This window comes from Balaenoptera physalus (assembly GCF_965194825.1).
Source record: "Balaenoptera physalus genome assembly, chromosome: 9".
Classification (NCBI taxonomy): Eukaryota; Metazoa; Chordata; class Mammalia; order Artiodactyla; family Balaenopteridae; genus Balaenoptera; species Balaenoptera physalus.
In genome coordinates, this window is record NC_138888.1 from 76,978,848 (window position 1) to 77,003,727 (window position 24,880).

Here is a 24,880-nt window from a genome sequence, read left to right on the forward strand (position 1 = left end):
ACTTCGTTACACCTTAAATATCCCAGGAAAGAGAAAAATGGATAAAGAAGTTGTGGTCCTTATGTACAATGGAATATCACTCAGCCATGAAACCAACGTCATAAGGCTAGTAGCAGCATGATGAGTGGATTTAGGTATGACGATTCTAAGTGAAATAAGTCATACAGAAAAAGACACTTATCATAAGATATCACTTATAGAGGGAATGTAAAAACCGCTACCCTTGAACTGAATTACAAAACAGAACAGAGTCCCACGTTTAGAAAACACACTATGGCTGCTTCACGGGAAAGGTGAGGTGGGGTGATGCATAAAACACGGGTTTCAAATTAGCTCAGATACCGTTCCATAAAGCCAATATGTAATAGACAAGACCTACTCCTTGCTCAGTGAATTGGACTCAACACCCCCTATTCACCGCCCAAGAATATATCTGACTAGTAAGAATCTTAAAACCTATGTTTTGATATCTCTCTGTAAGTGAGTCAAGTGAGTGTAAAGCGGCAGAAACACAGCAGAGGAAAGCAGCTAAACTACATTATAAAAATCAATTACTTTTAAAAACCCGTGAAACAAAGACAGTGAAAGAGAGAGAAATTCTTACAAAATTCGTTCAGGGGCTGTGATGCCACCTGGATTGACCATATCTAGACCCACAGCTGATTGAGACATAAGGGTGGACACTCTTGGGGCTGAGAGGTTTGGTGAGGTTGGGTGAGGAAACACAGACCCTTTAAAGTAATACTGCATGGTACCCATCCCATGGGTCCCAAATCTCCAGGTTCAAGGGCATCTTCCTACATCGAAAACATGCATGAGAAACCCAGAAGATGGTACACCGTGTGATCGGGAAAGGTTTCCAAAACGCACCTCTTTTCTCATCTCCTTGTGCTCGGGTTCGCCATTCCAGCCGCTTTACTTGCAATCTCCCTCCTTGGAGAATCAGCACCTTTAACCTCCTGTTCCGTACAGGTTGCAATTTGTCCTGAGGATGAACGGGAAGAGGGGGAACCAATGAGAGACTAGCTCTAGGTATCGGGACAGGCACAGGTCACTCTATTTTCCCATCAGGAAGAAGAATTAACCACAGGCTCAGCCTGCCGCCCGGGACCAGAATAGGGCCTGAAGCAATCCTGCGCTTTTGCGGCCAGCTCCCAAGAAAGCGAGTTGAAAAATGGAGCTCAGGGGCACTGCAATTCACAAACCTGCAGACTTATAAATGATAACTCTGGTCCACAAATATATTGAGGGAAGGCAACGAAGAGGAATGGAAAGCAAGGCAGAATTGCAGGAAACAGATTTCAGGAGGGAGATTCGAATCGGCTTTAAAGCACAGGAAAAGCGGCAAATCCTCGACAATGAAGCCCTTGGCCAAAAAGGGCGTATGCGTTTTTTCCTGAATATATTCAGGAAAAAACGCATACGCCCTTTTTGGCCAACCAAGCAACCTGGAAAGGCAAATCAGCGCTACAAAGAAGTCTCGCTTCCCATCGGTCAAAAGGGCCATGCTGAATAAAGTGTCAAAACCAGAAATGCAGGACAGGCCATGGAGAAACGGGAGCCTGGCTACGCTGATGGGCGGGATGTAAATTGCCAACAGCCACTCTGGAGAAGTGTACGGTGTGTCCTGAAACCTCCAAAAAACTCAGCTTAGAGAGCATAGGGCACTTCCACTCATGGGCGTATAAATTGGGAAAACTAAAAATCAGCAAAACACAGGCACCCCAAAGTTTAGGGCTGCTCTGTTGACAAGAACCTCCACTTCGTTACACCTTAAATATCCCAGGAAAGAGAAAAATGGATAAAGAAGTTGTGGTCCTTATGTACAATGGAATATCACTCAGCCATGAAACCAACGTCATAAGGCTAGTAGCAGCATGATGAGTGGATTTAGGTATGACGATTCTAAGTGAAATAAGTCATACAGAAAAAGACACTTATCATAAGATATCAGTTATAGAGGGAATGTAAAAACCGCTACCCTTGAACTGAATTACAAAACAGAACAGAGTCCCACGTTTAGAAAACACACTATGGCTGCTTCACGGGAAAGGTGAGGTGGGGTGATGCATAAAACACGGGTTTCAAATTAGCTCAGATACCGTTCCATAAAGCCAATATGTAATAGACAAGACCTACTCCTTGCTCAGTGAATTGGACTCAACACCCCCTATTCACCGCCCAAGAATATATCTGACTAGTAAGAATCTTAAAACCTATGTTTTGATATCTCTCTGTAAGTGAGTCAAGTGAGTGTAAAGCGGCAGAAACACAGCAGAGGAAAGCAGCTAAACTACATTATAAAAATCAATTACTTTTAAAAACCCGTGAAACAAAGACAGTGAAAGAGAGAGAAATTCTTACAAAATTCGTTCAGGGGCTGTGATGCCACCTGGATTGACCATATCTAGACCCACAGCTGATTGAGACATAAGGGTGGACACTCTTGGGGCTGAGAGGTTTGGTGAGGTTGGGTGAGGAAACACAGACCCTTTAAAGTAATACTGCATGGTACCCATCCCATGGGTCCCAAATCTCCAGGTTCAAGGGCATCTTCCTACATCGAAAACATGCATGAGAAACCCAGAAGATGGTACACCGTGTGATCGGGAAAGGTTTCCAAAACGCACCTCTTTTCTCATCTCCTTGTGCTCGGGTTCGCCATTCCAGCCGCTTTACTTGCAATCTCCCTCCTTGGAGAATCAGCACCTTTAACCTCCTGTTCCGTACAGGTTGCAATTTGTCCTGAGGATGAACGGGAAGAGGGGGAACCAATGAGAGACTAGCTCTAGGTATCGGGACAGGCACAGGTCACTCTATTTTCCCATCAGGAAGAAGAATTAACCACAGGCTCAGCCTGCCGCCCGGGACCAGAATAGGGCCTGAAGCAATCCTGCGCTTTTGCGGCCAGCTCCCAAGAAAGCGAGTTGAAAAATGGAGCTCAGGGGCACTGCAATTCACAAACCTGCAGACTTATAAATGATAACTCTGGTCCACAAATATATTGAGGGAAGGCAACGAAGAGGAATGGAAAGCAAGGCAGAATTGCAGGAAACAGATTTCAGGAGGGAGATTCGAATCGGCTTTAAAGCACAGGAAAAGCGGCAAATCCTCGACAATGAAGCCCTTGGCCAAAAAGGGCGTATGCGTTTTTTCCTGAATATATTCAGGAAAAAACGCATACGCCCTTTTTGGCCAACCAAGCAACCTGGAAAGGCAAATCAGCGCTACAAAGAAGTCTCGCTTCCCATCGGTCAAAAGGGCCATGCTGAATAAAGTGTCAAAACCAGAAATGCAGGACAGGCCATGGAGAAACGGGAGCCTGGCTACGCTGATGGGCGGGATGTAAATTGCCAACAGCCACTCTGGAGAAGTGTACGGTGTGTCCTGAAACCTCCAAAAAACTCAGCTTAGAGAGCATAGGGCACTTCCACTCATGGGCGTATAAATTGGGAAAACTAAAAATCAGCAAGACACAGGCACCCCAAAGTTTAGGGCTGCTCTGTTGACAAGAACCTCCACTTCGTTACACCTTAAATATCCCAGGAAAGAGAAAAATGGATAAAGAAGTTGTGGTCCTTATGTACAATGGAATATCACTCAGCCATGAAACCAACGTCATAAGGCTAGTAGCAGCATGATGAGTGGATTTAGGTATGACGATTCTAAGTGAAATAAGTCATACAGAAAAAGACACTTATCATAAGATATCACTTATAGAGGGAATGTAAAAACCGCTACCCTTGAACTGAATTACAAAACAGAACAGAGTCCCACGTTTAGAAAACACACTATGGCTGCTTCACGGGAAAGGTGAGGTGGGGTGATGCATAAAACACGGGTTTCAAATTAGCTCAGATACCGTTCCATAAAGCCAATATGTAATAGACAAGACCTACTCCTTGCTCAGTGAATTGGACTCAACACCCCCTATTCACCGCCCAAGAATATATCTGACTAGTAAGAATCTTAAAACCTATGTTTTGATATCTCTCTGTAAGTGAGTCAAGTGAGTGTAAAGCGGCAGAAACACAGCAGAGGAAAGCAGCTAAACTACATTATAAAAATCAATTACTTTTAAAAACCCGTGAAACAAAGACAGTGAAAGAGAGAGAAATTCTTACAAAATTCGTTCAGGGGCTGTGATGCCACCTGGATTGACCATATCTAGACCCACAGCTGATTGAGACATAAGGGTGGACACTCTTGGGGCTGAGAGGTTTGGTGAGGTTGGGTGAGGAAACACAGACCCTTTAAAGTAATACTGCATGGTACCCATCCCATGGGTCCCAAATCTCCAGGTTCAAGGGCATCTTCCTACATCGAAAACATGCATGAGAAACCCAGAAGATGGTACACCGTGTGATCGGGAAAGGTTTCCAAAACGCACCTCTTTTCTCATCTCCTTGTGCTCGGGTTCGCCATTCCAGCCGCTTTACTTGCAATCTCCCTCCTTGGAGAATCAGCACCTTTAACCTCCTGTTCCGTACAGGTTGCAATTTGTCCTGAGGATGAACGGGAAGAGGGGGAACCAATGAGAGACTAGCTCTAGGTATCGGGACAGGCACAGGTCACTCTATTTTCCCATCAGGAAGAAGAATTAACCACAGGCTCAGCCTGCCGCCCGGGACCAGAATAGGGCCTGAAGCAATCCTGCGCTTTTGCGGCCAGCTCCCAAGAAAGCGAGTTGAAAAATGGAGCTCAGGGGCACTGCAATTCACAAACCTGCAGACTTATAAATGATAACTCTGGTCCACAAATATATTGAGGGAAGGCAACGAAGAGGAATGGAAAGCAAGGCAGAATTGCAGGAAACAGATTTCAGGAGGGAGATTCGAATCGGCTTTAAAGCACAGGAAAAGCGGCAAATCCTCGACAATGAAGCCCTTGGCCAAAAAGGGCGTATGCGTTTTTTCCTGAATATATTCAGGAAAAAACGCATACGCCCTTTTTGGCCAACCAAGCAACCTGGAAAGGCAAATCAGCGCTACAAAGAAGTCTCGCTTCCCATCGGTCAAAAGGGCCATGCTGAATAAAGTGTCAAAACCAGAAATGCAGGACAGGCCATGGAGAAACGGGAGCCTGGCTACGCTGATGGGCGGGATGTAAATTGCCAACAGCCACTCTGGAGAAGTGTACGGTGTGTCCTGAAACCTCCAAAAAACTCAGCTTAGAGAGCATAGGGCACTTCCACTCATGGGCGTATAAATTGGGAAAACTAAAAATCAGCAAGACACAGGCACCCCAAAGTTTAGGGCTGCTCTGTTGACAAGAACCTCCACTTCGTTACACCTTAAATATCCCAGGAAAGAGAAAAATGGATAAAGAAGTTGTGGTCCTTATGTACAATGGAATATCACTCAGCCATGAAACCAACGTCATAAGGCTAGTAGCAGCATGATGAGTGGATTTAGGTATGACGATTCTAAGTGAAATAAGTCATACAGAAAAAGACACTTATCATAAGATATCACTTATAGAGGGAATGTAAAAACCGCTACCCTTGAACTGAATTACAAAACAGAACAGAGTCCCACGTTTAGAAAACACACTATGGCTGCTTCACGGGAAAGGTGAGGTGGGGTGATGCATAAAACACGGGTTTCAAATTAGCTCAGATACCGTTCCATAAAGCCAATATGTAATAGACAAGACCTACTCCTTGCTCAGTGAATTGGACTCAACACCCCCTATTCACCGCCCAAGAATATATCTGACTAGTAAGAATCTTAAAACCTATGTTTTGATATCTCTCTGTAAGTGAGTCAAGTGAGTGTAAAGCGGCAGAAACACAGCAGAGGAAAGCAGCTAAACTACATTATAAAAATCAATTACTTTTAAAAACCCGTGAAACAAAGACAGTGAAAGAGAGAGAAATTCTTACAAAATTCGTTCAGGGGCTGTGATGCCACCTGGATTGACCATATCTAGACCCACATCTGATTGAGACATAAGGGTGGACACTCTTGGGGCTGAGAGGTTTGGTGAGGTTGGGTGAGGAAACACAGACCCTTTAAAGTAATACTGCATGGTACCCATCCCATGGGTCCCAAATCTCCAGGTTCAAGGGCATCTTCCTACATCGAAAACATGCATGAGAAACCCAGAAGATGGTACACCGTGTGATCGGGAAAGGTTTCCAAAACGCACCTCTTTTCTCATCTCCTTGTGCTCGGGTTCGCCATTCCAGCCGCTTTACTAGCAATCTCCCTCCTTGGAGAATCAGCACCTTTAACCTCCTGTTCCGTACTGGTTGCAATTTGTCCTGAGGATGAACGGGAAGAGGGGTAACCAATGAGAGACTAGCTCTAGGTATCGGGACAGGCACAGGTCACTCTATTTTCCCATCAGGAAGAAGAATTAACCACAGGCTCAGCCTGCCGCCCGGGACCAGAATAGGGCCTGAAGCAATCCTGCGCTTTTGCGGCCAGCTCCCAAGAAAGCGAGTTGAAAAATGGAGCTCAGGGGCACTGCAATTCACAAACCTGCAGACTTATAAATGATAACTCTGGTCCACAAATATATTGAGGGAAGGCAACGAAGAGGAATGGAAAGCAAGGCAGAATTGCAGGAAACAGATTTCAGGAGGGAGATTCGAATCGGCTTTAAAGCACAGGAAAAGCGGCAAAACCTCGACAATGAAGCCCTTGGCCAAAAAGGGCGTATGCGTTTTTTCCTGAATATATTCAGGAAAAAACGCATACGCCCTTTTTGGCCAACCAAGCAACCTGGAAAGGCAAATAAGTGCTACAAAGAAGTCTCGCTTCCCATCGGTCAAAAGGGCCATGCTGAATAAAGTGTCAAAACCAGAAATGCAGGACAGGCCATGGAGAAACGGGAGCCTGGCTACGCTGATGGGCGGGATGTAAATTGCCAACAGCCACTCTGGAGAAGTGTACGGTGTGTCCTGAAACCTCCAAAAAACTCAGCTTAGAGAGCATAGGGCACTTCCACTCATGGGCGTATAAATTGGGAAAACTAAAAATCAGCAAGACACAGGCACCCCAAAGTTTAGGGCTGCTCTGTTGACAAGAACCTCCACTTCGTTACACCTTAAATATCCCAGGAAAGAGAAAAATGGATAAAGAAGTTGTGGTCCTTATGTACAATGGAATATCACTCAGCCATGAAACCAACGTCATAAGGCTAGTAGCAGCATGATGAGTGGATTTAGGTATGACGATTCTAAGTGAAATAAGTCATACAGAAAAAGACACTTATCATAAGATATCACTTATAGAGGGAATGTAAAAACCGCTACCCTTGAACTGAATTACAAAACAGAACAGAGTCCCACGTTTAGAAAACACACTATGGCTGCTTCACGGGAAAGGTGAGGTGGGGTGATGCATAAAACACGGGTTTCAAATTAGCTCAGATACCGTTCCATAAAGCCAATATGTAATAGACAAGACCTACTCCTTGCTCAGTGAATTGGACTCAACACCCCCTATTCACAGCCCAAGAATATATCTGACTAGTAAGAATCTTAAAACCTATGTTTTGATATCTCTCTGTAAGTGAGTCAAGTGAGTGTAAAGCGGCAGAAACACAGCAGAGGAAAGCAGCTAAACTACATTATAAAAATCAATTACTTTTAAAAACCCGTGAAACAAAGACAGTGAAAGAGAGAGAAATTCTTACAAAATTCGTTCAGGGGCTGTGATGCCACCTGGATTGACCATATCTAGACCCACAGCTGATTGAGACATAAGGGTGGACACTCTTGGGGCTGAGAGGTTTGGTGAGGTTGGGTGAGGAAACACAGACCCTTTAAAGTAATACTGCATGGTACCCATCCCATGGGTCCCAAATCTCCAGGTTCAAGGGCATCTTCCTACATCGAAAACATGCATGAGAAACCCAGAAGATGGTACACCGTGTGATCGGGAAAGGTTTCCAAAACGCACCTCTTTTCTCATCTCCTTGTGCTCGGGTTCGCCATTCCAGCCGCTTTACTTGCAATCTCCCTCCTTGGAGAATCAGCACCTTTAACCTCCTGTTCCGTACAGGTTGCAATTTGTCCTGAGGATGAACGGGAAGAGGGGGAACCAATGAGAGACTAGCTCTAGGTATCGGGACAGGCACAGGTCACTCTATTTTCCCATCAGGAAGAAGAATTAACCACAGGCTCAGCCTGCCGCCCGGGACCAGAATAGGGCCTGAAGCAATCCTGCGCTTTTGCGGCCAGCTCCCAAGAAAGCGAGTTGAAAAATGGAGCTCAGGGGCACTGCAATTCACAAACCTGCAGACTTATAAATGATAACTCTGGTCCACAAATATATTGAGGGAAGGCAACGAAGAGGAATGGAAAGCAAGGCAGAATTGCAGGAAACAGATTTCAGGAGGGAGATTCGAATCGGCTTTAAAGCACAGGAAAAGCGGCAAATCCTCGACAATGAAGCCCTTGGCCAAAAAGGGCGTATGCGTTTTTTCCTGAATATATTCAGGAAAAAACGCATACGCCCTTTTTGGCCAACCAAGCAACCTGGAAAGGCAAATCAGCGCTACAAAGAAGTCTCGCTTCCCATCGGTCAAAAGGGCCATGCTGAATAAAGTGTCAAAACCAGAAATGCAGGACAGGCCATGGAGAAACGGGAGCCTGGCTACGCTGATGGGCGGGATGTAAATTGCCAACAGCCACTCTGGAGAAGTGTACGGTGTGTCCTGAAACCTCCAAAAAACTCAGCTTAGAGAGCATAGGGCACTTCCACTCATGGGCGTATAAATTGGGAAAACTAAAAATCAGCAAGACACAGGCACCCCAAAGTTTAGGGCTGCTCTGTTGACAAGAACCTCCACTTCGTTACACCTTAAATATCCCAGGAAAGAGAAAAATGGATAAAGAAGTTGTGGTCCTTATGTACAATGGAATATCACTCAGCCATGAAACCAACGTCATAAGGCTAGTAGCAGCATGATGAGTGGATTTAGGTATGACGATTCTAAGTGAAATAAGTCATACAGAAAAAGACACTTATCATAAGATATCACTTATAGAGGGAATGTAAAAACCGCTACCCTTGAACTGAATTACAAAACAGAACAGAGTCCCACGTTTAGAAAACACACTATGGCTGCTTCACGGGAAAGGTGAGGTGGGGTGATGCATAAAACACGGGTTTCAAATTAGCTCAGATACCGTTCCATAAAGCCAATATGTAATAGACAAGACCTACTCCTTGCTCAGTGAATTGGACTCAACACCCCCTATTCACCGCCCAAGAATATATCTGACTAGTAAGAATCTTAAAACCTATGTTTTGATATCTCTCTGTAAGTGAGTCAAGTGAGTGTAAAGCGGCAGAAACACAGCAGAGGAAAGCAGCTAAACTACATTATAAAAATCAATTACTTTTAAAAACCCGTGAAACAAAGACAGTGAAAGAGAGAGAAATTCTTACAAAATTCGTTCAGGGGCTGTGATGCCACCTGGATTGACCATATCTAGACCCACAGCTGATTGAGACATAAGGGTGGACACTCTTGGGGCTGAGAGGTTTGGTGAGGTTGGGTGAGGAAACACAGACCCTTTAAAGTAATACTGCATGGTACCCATCCCATGGGTCCCAAATCTCCAGGTTCAAGGGCATCTTCCTACATCGAAAACATGCATGAGAAACCCAGAAGATGGTACACCGTGTGATCGGGAAAGGTTTCCAAAACGCACCTCTTTTCTCATCTCCTTGTGCTCGGGTTCGCCATTCCAGCCGCTTTACTTGCAATCTCCCTCCTTGGAGAATCAGCACCTTTAACCTCCTGTTCCGTACAGGTTGCAATTTGTCCTGAGGATGAACGGGAAGAGGGAGAACCAATGAGAGACTAGCTCTAGGTATCGGGACAGGCACAGGTCACTCTATTTTCCCATCAGGAAGAAGAATTAACCACAGGCTCAGCCTGCCGCCCGGGACCAGAATAGGGCCTGAAGCAATCCTGCGCTTTTGCGGCCAGCTCCCAAGAAAGCGAGTTGAAAAATGGAGCTCAGGGGCACTGCAATTCACAAACCTGCAGACTTATAAATGATAACTCTGGTCCACAAATATATTGAGGGAAGGCAACGAAGAGGAATGGAAAGCAAGGCAGAATTGCAGGAAACAGATTTCAGGAGGGAGATTCGAATCGGCTTTAAAGCACAGGAAAAGCGGCAAATCCTCGACAATGAAGCCCTTGGCCAAAAAGGGCGTATGCGTTTTTTCCTGAATATATTCAGGAAAAAACGCATACGCCCTTTTTGGCCAACCAAGCAACCTGGAAAGGCAAATCAGCGCTACAAAGAAGTCTCGCTTCCCATCGGTCAAAAGGGCCATGCTGAATAAAGTGTCAAAACCAGAAATGCAGGACAGGCCATGGAGAAACGGGAGCCTGGCTACGCTGATGGGCGGGATGTAAATTGCCAACAGCCACTCTGGAGAAGTGTACGGTGTGTCCTGAAACCTCCAAAAAACTCAGCTTAGAGAGCATAGGGCACTTCCACTCATGGGCGTATAAATTGGGAAAACTAAAAATCAGCAAGACACAGGCACCCCAAAGTTTAGGGCTGCTCTGTTGACAAGAACCTCCACTTCGTTACACCTTAAATATCCCAGGAAAGAGAAAAATGGATAAAGAAGTTGTGGTCCTTATGTACAATGGAATATCACTCAGCCATGAAACCAACGTCATAAGGCTAGTAGCAGCATGATGAGTGGATTTAGGTATGACGATTCTAAGTGAAATAAGTCATACAGAAAAAGACACTTATCATAAGATATCACTTATAGAGGGAATGTAAAAACCGCTACCCTTGAACTGAATTACAAAACAGAACAGAGTCCCACGTTTAGAAAACACACTATGGCTGCTTCACGGGAAAGGTGAGGTGGGGTGATGCATAAAACACGGGTTACAAATTAGCTCAGATACCGTTCCATAAAGCCAATATGTAATAGACAAGACCTACTCCTTGCTCAGTGAATTGGACTCAACACCCCCTATTCACCGCCCAAGAATATATCTGACTAGTAAGAATCTTAAAACCTATGTTTTGATATCTCTCTGTAAGTGAGTCAAGTGAGTGTAAAGCGGCAGAAACACAGCAGAGGAAAGCAGCTAAACTACATTATAAAAATCAATTACTTTTAAAAACCCGTGAAACAAAGACAGTGAAAGAGAGAGAAATTCTTACAAAATTCGTTCAGGGGCTGTGATGCCACCTGGATTGACCATATCTAGACCCACAGCTGATTGAGACATAAGGGTGGACACTCTTGGGGCTGAGAGGTTTGGTGAGGTTGGGTGAGGAAACACAGACCCTTTAAAGTAATACTGCATGGTACCCATCCCATGGGTCCCAAATCTCCAGGTTCAAGGGCATCTTCCTACATCGAAAACATGCATGAGAAACCCAGAAGATGGTACACCGTGTGATCGGGAAAGGTTTCCAAAACGCACCTCTTTTCTCATCTCCTTGTGCTCGGGTTCGCCATTCCAGCCGCTTTACTTGCAATCTCCCTCCTTGGAGAATCAGCACCTTTAACCTCCTGTTCCGTACAGGTTGCAATTTGTCCTGAGGATGAACGGGAAGAGGGGGAACCAATGAGAGACTAGCTCTAGGTATCGGGACAGGCACAGGTCACTCTATTTTCCCATCAGGAAGAAGAATTAACCACAGGCTCAGCCTGCCGCCCGGGACCAGAATAGGGCCTGAAGCAATCCTGCGCTTTTGCGGCCAGCTCCCAAGAAAGCGAGTTGAAAAATGGAGCTCAGAGGCACTGCAATTCACAAACCTGCAGACTTATAAATGATAACTCTGGTCCACAAATATATTGAGGGAAGGCAACGAAGAGGAATGGAAAGCAAGGCAGAATTGCAGGAAACAGATTTCAGGAGGGAGATTCGAATCGGCTTTAAAGCACAGGAAAAGCGGCAAATCCTCGACAATGAAGCCCTTGGCCAAAAAGGGCGTATGCGTTTTTTCCTGAATATATTCAGGAAAAAACGCATACGCCCTTTTTGGCCAACCAAGCAACCTGGAAAGGCAAATCAGCGCTACAAAGAAGTCTCGCTTCCCATCGGTCAAAAGGGCCATGCTGAATAAAGTGTCAAAACCAGAAATGCAGGACAGGCCATGGAGAAACGGGAGCCTGGCTACGCTGATGGGCGGGATGTAAATTGCCAACAGCCACTCTGGAGAAGTGTACGGTGTGTCCTGAAACCTCCAAAAAACTCAGCTTAGAGAGCATAGGGCACTTCCACTCATGGGCGTATAAATTGGGAAAACTAAAAATCAGCAAGACACAGGCACCCCAAAGTTTAGGGCTGCTCTGTTGACAAGAACCTCCACTTCGTTACACCTTAAATATCCCAGGAAAGAGAAAAATGGATAAAGAAGTTGTGGTCCTTATGTACAATGGAATATCACTCAGCCATGAAACCAACGTCATAAGGCTAGTAGCAGCATGATGAGTGGATTTAGGTATGACGATTCTAAGTGAAATAAGTCATACAGAAAAAGACACTTATCATAAGATATCACTTATAGAGGGAATGTAAAAACCGCTACCCTTGAACTGAATTACAAAACAGAACAGAGTCCCACGTTTAGAAAACACACTATGGCTGCTTCACGGGAAAGGTGAGGTGGGGTGATGCATAAAACACGGGTTTCAAATTAGCTCAGATACCGTTCCATAAAGCCAATATGTAATAGACAAGACCTACTCCTTGCTCAGTGAATTGGACTCAACACCCCCTATTCACCGCCCAAGAATATATCTGACTAGTAAGAATCTTAAAACCTATGTTTTGATATCTCTCTGTAAGTGAGTCAAGTGAGTGTAAAGCGGCAGAAACACAGCAGAGGAAAGCAGCTAAACTACATTATAAAAATCAATTACTTTTAAAAACCCGTGAAACAAAGACAGTGAAAGAGAGAGAAATTCTTACAAAATTCGTTCAGGGGCTGTGATGCCACCTGGATTGACCATATCTAGACCCACAGCTGATTGAGACATAAGGGTGGACACTCTTGGGGCTGAGAGGTTTGTTGAGGTTGGGTGAGGAAACACAGACCCTTTAAAGTAATACTGCATGGTACCCATCCCATGGGTCCCAAATCTCCAGGTTCAAGGGCATCTTCCTACATTGAAAACATGCATGAGAAACCCAGAAGATGGTACACCGTGTGATCGGGAAAGGTTTCCAAAACGCACCTCTTTTCTCATCTCCTTGTGCTCGGGTTCGCCATTCCAGCCGCTTTACTTGCAATCTCCCTCCTTGGAGAATCAGCACCTTTAACCTCCTGTTCCGTACAGGTTGCAATTTGTCCTGAGGATGAACGGGAAGAGGGGGAACCAATGAGAGACTAGCTCTAGGTATCGGGACAGGCACAGGTCACTCTATTTTCCCATCAGGAAGAAGAATTAACCACAGGCTCAGCCTGCCGCCCGGGACCAGAATAGGGCCTGAAGCAATCCTGCGCTTTTGCGGCCAGCTCCCAAGAAAGCGAGTTGAAAAATGGAGCTCAGGGGCACTGCAATTCACAAACCTGCAGACTTATAAATGATAACTCTGGTCCACAAATATATTGAGGGAAGGCAACGAAGAGGAATGGAAAGCAAGGCAGAATTGCAGGAAACAGATTTCAGGAGGGAGATTCGAATCGGCTTTAAAGCACAGGAAAAGCGGCAAATCCTCGACAATGAAGCCCTTGGCCAAAAAGGGCGTATGCGTTTTTTCCTGAATATATTCAGGAAAAAACGCATACGCCCTTTTTGGCCAACCAAGCAACCTGGAAAGGCAAATCAGCGCTACAAAGAAGTCTCGCTTCCCATCGGTCAAAAGGGCCATGCTGAATAAAGTGTCAAAACCAGAAATGCAGGACAGGCCATGGAGAAACGGGAGCCTGGCTACGCTGATGGGCGGGATGTAAATTGCCAACAGCCACTCTGGAGAAGTGTACGGTGTGTCCTGAAACCTCCAAAAAACTCAGCTTAGAGAGCATAGGGCACTTCCACTCATGGGCGTATAAATTGGGAAAACTAAAAATCAGCAAGACACAGGCACCCCAAAGTTTAGGGCTGCTCTGTTGACAAGAACCTCCACTTCGTTACACCTTAAATATCCCAGGAAAGAGAAAAATGGATAAAGAAGTTGTGGTCCTTATGTACAATGGAATATCACTCAGCCATGAAACCAACGTCATAAGGCTAGTAGCAGCATGATGAGTGGATTTAGGTATGACGATTCTAAGTGAAATAAGTCATACAGAAAAAGACACTTATCATAAGATATCACTTATAGAGGGAATGTAAAAACCGCTACCCTTGAACTGAATTACAAAACAGAACAGAGTCCCACGTTTAGAAAACACACTATGGCTGCTTCACGGGAAAGGTGAGGTGGGGTGATGCATAAAACACGGGTTTCAAATTAGCTCAGATACCGTTCCATAAAGCCAATATGTAATAGACAAGACCTACTCCTTGCTCAGTGAATTGGACTCAACACCCCCTATTCACCGCCCAAGAATATATCTGACTAGTAAGAATCTTAAAACCTATGTTTTGATATCTCTCTGTAAGTGAGTCAAGTGAGTGTAAAGCGGCAGAAACACAGCAGAGGAAAGCAGCTAAACTACATTATAAAAATCAATTACTTTTAAAAACCCGTGAAACAAAGACAGTGAAAGAGAGAGAAATTCTTACAAAATTCGTTCAGGGGCTGTGATGCCACCTGGATTGACCATATCTAGACCCACAGCTGATTGAGACATAAGGGTGGACACTCTTGGGGCTGAGAGGTTTGGTGAGGTTGGGTGAGGAAACACAGACCCTTTAAAGTAATACTGCATGGTACCCATCCCATGGGTCCCAAATCTCCAGGTTCAAGGGCATCTTCCTACATCGAAAACATGCATGAGAAACCCAGAAGATGGTACACCGTGTGATCGGGAAAGGTTTCCAAAACGCACCTCTTTTCTCATCTCCTTGTGCTCGGGTTCGCCATTCCAGCCGCTTTACTTGCAATCTCCCTCCTTGGAGAATCAGCACCTTTAACCTCCTGTTCCGTACAGGTTGCAATTTGTCCTGAGGATGAACGGGAAGAGGGGGAACCAATGAGAGACTAGCTCTAGGTATCGGGACAGGCACAGGTCACTCTATTTTCCCATCAGGAAGAAGAATTAACCACAGGCTCAGCCTGCCGCCCGGGACCAGAATAGGGCCTGAAGCAATCCTGCGCTTTTGCGGCCAGCTCCCAAGAAAGCGAGTTGAAAAATGGAGCTCAGGGGCACTGCAATTCACAAACCTGCAGACTTATAAATGATAACTCTGGTCCACAAATATATTGAGGGAAGGCAACGAAGAGGAATGGAAAGCAAGGCAGAATTGCAGGAAACAGATTTCAGGAGGGAGATTCGAATCGGCTTTAAAGCACAGGAAAAGCGGCAAATCCTCGACAATGAAGCCCTTGGCCAAAAAGGGCGTATGCGTTTTTTCCTGAATATATTCAGGAAAAAACGCATACGCCCTTTTTGGCCAACCAAGCAACCTGGAAAGGCAAATCAGCGCTACAAAGAAGTCTCGCTTCCCATCGGTCAAAAGGGCCATGCTGAATAAAGTGTCAAAACCAGAAATGCAGGACAGGCCATGGAGAAACGGGAGCCTGGCTACGCTGATGGGCGGGATGTAAATTGCCAACAGCCACTCTGGAGAAGTGTACGGTGTGTCCTGAAACCTCCAAAAAACTCAGCTTAGAGAGCATAGGGCACTTCCACTCATGGGCGTATAAATTGGGAAAACTAAAAATCAGCAAGACACAGGCACCCCAAAGTTTAGGGCTGCTCTGTTGACAAGAACCTCCACTTCGTTACACCTTAAATATCCCAGGAAAGAGAAAAATGGATAAAGAAGTTGTGGTCCTTATGTACAATGGAATATCACTCAGCCATGAAACCAACGTCATAAGGCTAGTAGCAGCATGATGAGTGGATTTAGGTATGACGATTCTAAGTGAAATAAGTCATACAGAAAAAGACACTTATCATAAGATATCACTTATAGAGGGAATGTAAAAACCGCTACCCTTGAACTGAATTACAAAACAGAACAGAGTCCCACGTTTAGAAAACACACTATGGCTGCTTCACGGGAAAGGTGAGGTGGGGTGATGCATAAAACACGGGTTTCAAATTAGCTCAGATACCGTTCCATAAAGCCAATATGTAATAGACAAGACCTACTCCTTGCTCAGTGAATTGGACTCAACACCCCCTATTCACCGCCCAAGAATATATCTGACTAGTAAGAATCTTAAAACCTATGTTTTGATATCTCTCTGTAAGTGAGTCAAGTGAGTGTAAAGCGGCAGAAACACAGCAGAGGAAAGCAGCTAAACTACATTATAAAAATCAATTACTTTTAAAAACCCGTGAAACAAAGACAGTGAAAGAGAGAGAAATTCTTACAAAATTCGTTCAGGGGCTGTGATGCCACCTGGATTGACCATATCTAGACCCACAGCTGATTGAGACATATGGGTGGACACTCTTGGGGCTGAGAGGTTTGGTGAGGTTGGGTGAGGAAACACAGACCCTTTAAAATAATACTGCATGGTACCCATCCCATGGGTCCCAAATCTCCAGGTTCAAGGGCATCTTCCTACATCGAAAACATGCATGAGAAACCCAGAAGATGGTACACCGTGTGATCGGGAAAGGTTTCCAAAACGCACCTCTTTTCTCATCTCCTTGTGCTCGGGTTCGCCATTCCAGCCGCTTTACTTGCAATCTCCCTCCTTGGAGAATCAGCACCTTTAACCTCCTGTTCCGTACAGGTTGCAATTTGTCCTGAGGATGAACGGGAAGAGGGGGAACCAATGAGAGACTAGCTCTAGGTATCGGGACAGGCACAGGTCACTCTATTTTCCCATCAGGAAGAAGAATTAACCACAGGCTCAGCCTGCCGCCCGGGACCAGAATAGGGCCTGAAGCAATCCTGCGCTTTTGCGGCCAGCTCCCAAGAAAGCGAGTTGAAAAATGGAGCTCAGGGGCACTGCAATTCACAAACCTGCAGACTTATAAATGATAACTCTGGTCCACAAATATATTGAGGGAAGGCAACGAAGAGGAATGGAAAGCAAGGCAGAATTGCAGGAAACAGATTTCAGGAGGGAGATTCGAATCGGCTTTAAAGCACAGGAAAAGCGGCAAATCCTCGACAATGAAGCCCTTGGCCAAAAAGGGCGTATGCGTTTTTTCCTGAATATATTCAGGAAAAAACGCATACGCCCTTTTTGGCCAACCAAGCAACCTGGAAAGGCAAATCAGCGCTACAAAGAAGTCTCGCTTCCCATCGGTCAAAAGGGCCATGCTGAATAAAGTGTCAAAACCAGAAATGCAGGACAGGCCATGGAGAAACGGGAGCCTGGCTACGCTGATGGGCGGGATGTAAATTGCCAACAGCCACTCTGGAGAAGTGTACGGTGTGTCCTGAAACCTCCAAAAAACTCAGCTTAGAGAGCATAGGGCACTTCCACTCATGGGCGTATAAATTGGGAAAACTAAAAATCAGCAAGACACAGGCACCCCAAAGTTTAGGGCTGCTCTGTTGACAAGAACCTCCACTTCGTTACACCTTAAATATCCCAGGAAAGAGAAAAATGGATAAAGAAGTTGTGGTCCTTATGTACAATGGAATATCACTCAGCCATGAAACCAACGTCATAAGGCTAGTAGCAGCATGATGAGTGGATTTAGGTATGACGATTCTAAGTGAAATAAGTCATACAGAAAAAGACACTTATCATAAGATATCACTTATAGAGGGAATGTAAAAACCGCTACCCTTGAACTGAATTACAAAACAGAACAGAGTCCCACGTTTAGAAAACACACTATGGCTGCTTCACGGGAAAGGTGAGGTGGGGTGATGCATAAAACACGGGTTTCAAATTAGCTCAGATACCGTTCCATAAAGCCAATATGTAATAGACAAGACCTACTCCTTGCTCAGTGAATTGGACTCAACACCCCCTATTCACCGCCCAAGAATATATCTGACTAGTAAGAATCTTAAAACCTATGTTTTGATATCTCTCTGTAAGTGAGTCAAGTGAGTGTAAAGCGGCAGAAACACAGCAGAGGAAAGCAGCTAAACTACATTATAAAAATCAATTACTTTTAAAAACCCGTGAAACAAAGACAGTGAAAGAGAGAGAAATTCTTACAAAATTCGTTCAGGGGCTGTGATGCCACCTGGATTGACCATATCTAGACCCACAGCTGATTGAGACATAAGGGTGGACACTCTTGGGGCTGAGAGGTTTGGTGAGGTTGGGTGAGGAAACACAGACCCTTTAAAGTAATACTGCATGGTACCCATCCCATGGGTCCCAAATCTCCAGGTTCAAGGGCATCTTCCTACATCGAAAACATGCATGAGAAACCCAGAAGATGGTACACCGTGTGATCGGGAAAGGTTTCCAAAACGCACCTCTTTTCTCATCTCCTTGTGCTCGGGTTCGCCATTCCAGCCGCTTTACTTGCAATCTCCCTCCTTGGAGAATCAGCACCTTTAACCTCCTGTTCCGTACAGGTTGCAATTTGTCCTGAGGATGAACGGGAAGAGGGGGAACCAATGAGAGACTAGCTCTAGGTATCGGGACAGGCACAGGTCACTCTATTTTCCCATCAGGAAGAAGAATTAACCACAGGCTCAGCCTGCCGCCCGGGACCGGAATAGGGCCTGAAGCAATCTTGCGCTTTTGCGGCCAGCTCCCAAGAAAGTGAGTTGAAAAATGGAGCTCAGGGGCACTGCAATTCACAAACCTGCAGACTTATAAATGATAACTCTCGTCCACAAATATATTGAGGGAAGGTAACGAAGAGGAATGGAAAGCAAGGCAGAATTGCAGGAAACAGATTTCAGGAGGGAGATTCGAATCGGCTTTAAAGCACAGGAAAAGCGGCAAATCCTCGACAATGAAGCCCTTGGCCAAAAAGGGCGTATGCGTTTTTTCCTGAATATATTCAGGAAAAAACGCATACGCCCTTTTTGGCCAACCAAGCAACCTGGAAAGGCAAATCAGCGCTACAAAGAAGTCTCGCTTCCCATCGGTCAAAAGGGCCATGCTGAATAAAGTGTCCAAACCAGAAATGCAGGACAGGCCATGGAGAAACGGGAGCCTGGCTACGCTGATGGGCGGGATGTAAATTGCCAACAGCCACTCTGGAGAAGTGTACGGTGTGTCCTGAAACCTTCAAAAAACTCAGCTTAGAGAGCATAGGGCACTTCCACTCATGGGCGTATAAATTGGGAAAACTAAAAATCAGCAAGACACAGGCACCCCAAAGTTTAGGGCTGCGCTGTTGACAAGAACCTCCACTTCGTTACACCTTAAATATCCCAGGAAAGAGAAAAATGGATAAAGAAGTTGTGGTCCTTATGTACAATGGAATATCACTCAGCCATGAAACCAACGTCATAAGGCTAGTAGCAGCATGATGAGTGGATTTAGGTATGACGATTCTAAGTGAAATAAGTCATACAGAAAAAGACACTTATCATAAGATATCACTTATAGAGGGAATGTAAAAACCGCTACCCTTGAACTGAATTACAAAACAGAACAGAGTCCCACGTTTAGAAAACACACTATGGCTGCTTCACGGGAAAGGTGAGGTGGGGTGATGCATAAAACACGGGTTTCAAATTAGCTCAGATACCGTTCCATAAAGCCAATATGTAATAGACAAGACCTACTCCTTGCTCAGTGAATTGGACTCAACACCCCCTATTCACCGCCCAAGAATATATCTGACTAGTAAGAATCTTAAAACCTATGTTTTGATATCTCTCTGTAAGTGAGTCAAGTGGGTGTAAAGCGGCAGAAACACAGCAGAGGAAAGCAGCTAAACTACATTATAAAAATCAATTACTTTTAAAAACCCGTGAAACAAAGACAGTGAAAGAGAGAGAAATTCTTACAAAATTCGTTCAGGGGCTGTGATGCCACCTGGATTGACCATATCTAGACCCACAGCTGATTGAGACATAAGGGTGGACACTCTTGGGGCTGAGAGGTTTGGTGAGGTTGGGTGAGGAAACACAGACCCTTTAAAGTAATACTGCATGGTACCCATCCCATGGGTCCCAAATCTCCAGGTTCAAGGGCATCTTCCTACATCGAAAACATGCATGAGAAACCCAGAAGATGGTACACCGTGTGATCGGGAAAGGTTTCCAAAACGCACCTCTTTTCTCATCTCCTTGTGCTCGGGTTCGCCATTCCAGCCGCTTTACTTGCAATCTCCTTCCTTGGAGAATCAGCACCTTTAACCTCCTGTTCCGTACAGGTTGCAATTTGTCCTGAGGATGAACGGGAAGAGGGGGAACCAATGAGAGACTAGCTCTAGGTATCGGGACAGGCACAGGTCACTCTATTTTCCCATCAGGAAGAAGAATTAACCACAGGCTCAGCCTGCCGCCCGGGACCGGAATAGGGCCTGAAGCAATCTTGCGCTTTTGCGGCCAGCTCCCAAGAAAGTGAGTTGAAAAATGGAGCTCAGGGGCACTGCAATTCACAAACCTGCAGACTTATAAATGATAACTCTCGTCCACAAATATATTGAGGGAAGGTAACGAAGAGGAATGGAAAGCAAGGCAGAATTGCAGGAAACAGATTTCAGGAGGGAGATTCGAATCGGCTTTAAAGCACAGGAAAAGCGGCAAAACCTCGACAATGAAGCCCTTGGCCAAAAAGGGCGTATGCGTTTTTTCCTGAATATATTCAGGAAAAAACGCATACGCCCTTTTTGGCCAACCAAGCAACCTGGAAAGGCAAATCAGCGCTACAAAGAAGTCTCGCTTCCCATCGGTCAAAAGGGCCATGCTGAATAAAGTGTCAAAACCAGAAATGCAGGACAGGCCATGGAGAAACGGGAGCCTGGCTACGCTGATGGGCGGGATGTAAATTGCCAACAGCCACTCTGGAGAAGTGTACGGTGTGTCCTGAAACCTCCAAAAAACTCAGCTTAGAGAGCATAGGGCACTTCCACTCATGGGCGTATAAATTGGGAAAACTAAAAATCAGCAAGACACAGGCACCCCAAAGTTTAGGGCTGCTCTGTTGACAAGAACCTCCACTTCGTTACACCTTAAATATCCCAGGAAAGAGAAAAATGGATAAAGAAGTTGTGGTCCTTATGTACAATGGAATATCACTCAGCCATGAAACCAACGTCATAAGGCTAGTAGCAGCATGATGAGTGGATTTAGGTATGACGATTCTAAGTGAAATAAGTCATACAGAAAAAGACACTTATCATAAGATATCACTTATAGAGGGAATGTAAAAACCGCTACCCTTGAACTGAATTACAAAACAGAACAGAGTCCCACGTTTAGAAAACACACTATGGCTGCTTCACGGGAAAGGTGAGGTGGGGTGATGCATAAAACACGGGTTTCAAATTAGCTCAGATACCGTTCCATAAAGCCAATATGTAATAGACAAGACCTACTCCTTGCTCAGTGAATTGGACTCAACACCCCCTATTCACCGCCCAAGAATATATCTGACTAGTAAGAATCTTAAAACCTATGTTTTGATATCTCTCTGTAAGTGAGTCAAGTGGGTGTAAAGCGGCAGAAACACAGCAGAGGAAAGCAGCTAAACTACATTATAAAAATCAATTACTTTTAAAAACCCGTGAAACAAAGACAGTGAAAGAGAGAGAAATTCTTACAAAATTCGTTCAGGGGCTGTGATGCCACCTGGATTAACCATATCTAGACCCACAGCTGATTGAGACATAAGGGTGGACACTCTTGGGGCTGAGAGGTTTGGTGAGGTTGGGTGAGGAAACACAGACCCTTTAAAGTAATACTGCATGGTACCCATCCCATGGGTCCCAAATCTCCAGGTCCAAGGGCATCTTCCTACATCGAAAACATGCATGAGAAACCCAGAAGATGGTAAACCGTGTGATCGGGAAAGGTTTCCAAAACGCACCTCTTTTCTCATCTCCTTGTGCTCGGGTTCGCCATTCCAGCCGCTTTACTAGCAATCTCCCTCCTTGGAGAATCAGCACCTTTAACCTCCTGTTCCGTACTGGTTGCAATTTGTCCTGAGGATGAACGGGAAGAGGGGTAACCAATGAGAGACTAGCTCTAGGTATCGGGACAGGCACAGGTCACTCTATTTTCCCATCAGGAAGAAGAATTAACCACAGGCTCAGCCTGCCGCCCGGGACCGGAATAGGGCCTGAAGCAATCTTGCGCTTTTGCGGCCAGCTCCCAAGAAAGTGAGTTGAAAAATGGAGCTCAGGGGCACTGCAATTCACAAACCTGCAGACTTATAAATGATAACTCTCGTCCACAAATATATTGAGGGAAGGTAACGAAGAGGAATGGAAAGCAAGGCAGAATTGCAGGAAACAGATTTCAGGAGGGAGATTCGAATCGGCTTTAAAGCACAGGAAAAGCGGCAAAACCTCGACAATGAAGCCCTTGGCCAAAAAGGGCGTATGCGTTTTTTCCTGAATATATTCAGGAAAAAACGCATACGCCCTTTTTGGCCAACCAAGCAACCTGGAAAGGCAAATCAGCGCTACAAAGAAGTCTCGCTTCCCATCGGTCAAAAGGGCCATGCTGAATAAAGTGTCAAAACCAGAAATGCAGGACAGGCCATGGAGAAACGGGAGCCTGGCTACGCTGATGGGCGGGATGTAAATTGCCAACAGCCACTCTGGAGAAGTGTACGGTGTGTCCTGAAACCAACAAAAAACTCAGCTTAGAGAGCATAGGGCACTTCCACTCATGGGCGTATAAATTGGGAAAACTAAAAATCAGCAAGACACAGGCACCCCAAAGTTTAGGGCTGCTCTGTTGACAAGAACCTCCACTTCGTTACACCTTAAATATCCCAGGAAAGAGAAAAATGGATAAAGAAGTTGTGGTCCTTATGTACAATGGAATATCACTCAGCCATGAAACCAACGTCATAAGGCTAGTAGCAGCATGATGAGTGGATTTAGGTATGACGATTCTAAGTGAAATAAGTCATACAGAAAAAGACACTTATCATAAGATATCACTTATAGAGGGAATGTAAAAACCGCTACCCTTGAACTGAATTACAAAACAGAACAGAGTCCCACGTTTAGAAAACACACTATGGCTGCTTCACGGGAAAGGTGAGGTGGGGTGATGCATAAAACACGGGTTTCAAATTAGCTCAGATACCGTTCCATAAAGCCAATATGTAATAGACAAGACCTACTCCTTGCTCAGTGAATTGGACTCAACACCCCCTATTCACCGCCCAAGAATATATCTGACTAGTAAGAATCTTAAAACCTATGTTTTGATATCTCTCTGTAAGTGAGTCAAGTGGGTGTAAAGCGGCAGAAACACAGCAGAGGAAAGCAGCTAAACTACATTATAAAAATCAATTACTTTTAAAAACCCGTGAAACAAAGACAGTGAAAGAGAGAGAAATTCTTACAAAATTCGTTCAGGGGCTGTGATGCCACCTGGATTAACCATATCTAGACCCACAGCTGATTGAGACATAAGGGTGGACACTCTTGGGGCTGAGAGGTTTGGTGAGGTTGGGTGAGGAAACACAGACCCTTTAAAGTAATACTGCATGGTACCCATCCCATGGGTCCCAAATCTCCAGGTCCAAGGGCATCTTCCTACATCGAAAACATGCATGAGAAACCCAGAAGATGGTAAACCGTGTGATCGGGAAAGGTTTCCAAAACGCACCTCTTTTCTCATCTCCTTGTGCTCGGGTTCGCCATTCCAGCCGCTTTACTAGCAATCTCCCTCCTTGGAGAATCAGCACCTTTAACCTCCTGTTCCGTACTGGTTGCAATTTGTCCTGAGGATGAACGGGAAGAGGGGTAACCAATGAGAGACTAGCTCTAGGTATCGGGACAGGCACAGGTCACTCTATTTTCCCATCAGGAAGAAGAATTAACCACAGGCTCAGCCTGCCGCCCGGGACCGGAATAGGGCCTGAAGCAATCTTGCGCTTTTGCGGCCAGCTCCCAAGAAAGTGAGTTGAAAAATGGAGCTCAGGGGCACTGCAATTCACAAACCTGCAGACTTATAAATGATAACTCTCGTCCACAAATATATTGAGGGAAGGTAACGAAGAGGAATGGAAAGCAAGGCAGAATTGCAGGAAACAGATTTCAGGAGGGAGATTCGAATCGGCTTTAAAGCACAGGAAAAGCGGCAAAACCTCGACAATGAAGCCCTTGGCCAAAAAGGGCGTATGCGTTTTTTCCTGAATATATTCAGGAAAAAACGCATACGCCCTTTTTGGCCAACCAAGCAACCTGGAAAGGCAAATCAGCGCTACAAAGAAGTCTCGCTTCCCATCGGTCAAAAGGGCCATGCTGAATAAAGTGTCAAAACCAGAAATGCAGGACAGGCCATGGAGAAACGGGAGCCTGGCTACGCTGATGGGCGGGATGTAAATTGCCAACAGCCACTCTGGAGAAGTGTACGGTGTGTCCTGAAACCAACAAAAAACTCAGCTTAGAGAGCATAGGGCACTTCCACTCATGGGCGTATAAATTGGGAAAACTAAAAATCAGCAAGACACAGGCACCCCAAAGTTTAGGGCTGCTCTGTTGACAAGAACCTCCACTTCGTTACACCTTAAATATCCCAGGAAAGAGAAAAATGGATAAAGAAGTTGTGGTCCTTATGTACAATGGAATATCACTCAGCCATGAAACCAACGTCATAAGGCTAGTAGCAGCATGATGAGTGGATTTAGGTATGACGATTCTAAGTGAAATAAGTCATACAGAAAAAGACACTTATCATAAGATATCACTTATAGAGGGAATGTAAAAACCGCTACCCTTGAACTGAATTACAAA